The 2,499-nt window shown below is 40.1% G+C and overlaps 1 long non-coding RNA gene across 1 annotated transcript; it reads right to left on the bottom strand.

Moving 5' to 3' along the window:
- Positions 1-1,568: 1,568 nt before the first annotated feature.
- LOC125585700 lies at positions 1,569-2,254 on the bottom strand. Its single transcript, XR_007322690.1, has 2 exons — positions 2,086-2,254; positions 1,569-2,010 (listed from the first exon to the last, which is right to left on the bottom strand). It is a non-coding gene; the product is annotated as an uncharacterized LOC125585700 (long non-coding RNA).
- Between the last annotated feature and the right edge of the window lie 245 nt (positions 2,255-2,499).

Raw genomic sequence — 2,499 nt, 5'->3', positions numbered from 1 at the left:
AAACTCAAAAGGAGCTGTTGCAAATGCCATCAAATTTGAATTGATACTGAAATATATTTGAACATACCAACATCGAGTTGGCCGGTAAAGGGGTTGCGGCTTTATTGTCACCTGAGTTCAATTCGCATCGGAAATGACTATTTATAGAGAATTGGATCCTACCTCCATCAAACAAATTATAATTCATTCACTATTTAAAACCTTGTTTTTTCAATATACAACACATTATAGATATTGCCATCACTACAAGAAAACATATTTTTTACGAGGGCGGTATTCGTTGTAAATTCGTCGTAATAGGGGCTTTACGACGAATTAACATCGATACGCGTTTCGTTGTTAAACGCTCGTCGTAACGGAGGTTTCGTCGTAAAGTCCTAGTTACGTTTACGAGGAAGTCAATTCCTCGTAAAGCGGAAGGAAACTATTTGTCGTAATGCCCTCGTAAATGACGATGTAAATACCTCGTAATAGTTCGTTGTAAAAGCCACGTAAGGCTTCCACGTAAAGTCGATGTAAATTTTACGAGGACTTTACAACGACTTCATGTAAATTCCTCGTAAACGTTACGAGGACTTAACGTGGAATTTTACAACGAATTTACATCTCCATATTTAAAATATTAATTAATTATAATAATTATATAAATTTTATAAAACAATAATTTTAAAATTTAAAATATTTGAAATAAAATTAAATATGAAACCAAATATTTTTTTAAAAAAACTATAAATTCATTAATTAAATAGAATTTAAATTTTTTATACAAAACAAAAGAAATTAAAAAAGGAAACTAAAGGCCAACATCATGGTCATCGAAGTAGTTGGCTGAGGGGTTCGGGTCTGTAGACGTTCCTGCTTCGGGATCCGGCTGGCTCATCCCGAGAGCTGCTCGTCTCTCCGCCAAAGCTCTCTGCAAAGTTGGATTTCCCACCGCCATCACATCCAGCAAACCCTCGAGAGAGTCCAAACGCTGCTGCTGGGTATCCATGCGAGCCTGCATCCGGTCGTTGTCCTGGTCCCGTCTCGAATAGTATGACGAAGTCGCCCTTGCAACTTCGTTAACGGAACCTATTCCAACCGTCCTTCCCTTCTTTCTAGGAGCCACCTATATGTATATATATAAAACCGTATTTAGAGTTAATAATAAAATAAAGAAAAAAATTAAAATTATTAAATTTTACCTCCTCGAAGATCCGGTCGACCTCTACGGTTGACAACTTGACGGGTAATCCATCTGCAGACTGTTGGGTAAGTTGCGTCTCTTGCTCTTCAACCCGAGACGCCACAGCGTTGAAGAGTTTCTCGGATGCAGGATCCACAAAAACCCCATCTGGTGAGGCGTGAGTCATCTTGAATAAGTCCGAGAGAGATGGCAAAACTCCCGTCTTCTCCAACTAATAAACAACAATAATAAATAAATTAAATATAATTAATAAATACAAGTTTAAAATAATGAAAATTATAAATTTAAATAAAACTTACAGCTTCGAGACGAATTCCGGCATGGGGTTTTTGGCCGGATCTATGAACCATGGGCAAATGGCCATCTTTATCCCTCGTTCTTCGGGAAGCGGAGCAGGAGTTGGCTTTGCGGATGGAGCTGGGTTCGTTCCAATAGGTGATGAGGCCATCCCATGCTTCCTTTGTGACCCCGCTCGGCTTCCCCTCATAGCCGTAAATCTCCCACTTGTCCTTCCAATCGGAGACGGTGTTGCAAAGACGAGTTTTCGCCTTTGCAATAAATTCGCTCTTCACCCTCTCGGTGATTCCTACGGACCAGTTCCACCTTTGCTGAAAAAACAAACATTTTAAAAGATTAGAAAAAAATAATAATTATTTAATTAACAATATAAATATTAATAATATGTAAATATAATTACCGCAAAACATTTAAACCACGTCGTCTTGACGTGATCGGGAGTCATGGTCCAGTTGGGATAAGGGCCGTCATAATATCCCTTCATCGTCTCTGAAACGCTCCGGCTAACACGGTTGTTAGCCCCAAACCTGCAAATATAACAAATTTGTTAAAAAAATTGATCAAAGATTTTAAATTTAAAATTAATAATTTTATGTACTTACCAATAAGTACCCGGGGGTCTATCGGGGTCCAGAACGTGTAAACCCTCTCGTCCGGGCTGGGCAAGCAAATCCTCGACGGTGTATCTTGCGAATGGTGCATGAGCTGGCACCCGCAAATCGGGATGAACTGCAGCCGGTGGGGCAGGCTGATCCGGGGCGACAGGTGGAGCTCGTGGGGGAGGCATCTGAGATGGAAGAGGAGGAGGGGTCGAAGGAACTCTCCGAGATGTGTGAGAGTCTGGAACTGTCCCGGAAGAAGACGATGGACCGCTAGAGGAAGATCCATCGCCAAACAAATCCGCATACGTAGGTGCAGGAGCTGCTGGTCTCGGTCTAGGAGCCATCTAGAAAATTTAAAAAAATTAAATTAATATATATCCTAAACGAATTGTTTAAAATAATTTTCTAAACTAA

The sequence above is a fragment of the Brassica napus genome, chromosome C4, assembly GCF_020379485.1.
Source record: "Brassica napus cultivar Da-Ae chromosome C4, Da-Ae, whole genome shotgun sequence".
In the NCBI taxonomy this organism is placed as follows: domain Eukaryota; kingdom Viridiplantae; phylum Streptophyta; class Magnoliopsida; order Brassicales; family Brassicaceae; genus Brassica; species Brassica napus.
This window is presented reverse-complemented; position numbering and strand designations above follow the sequence as displayed.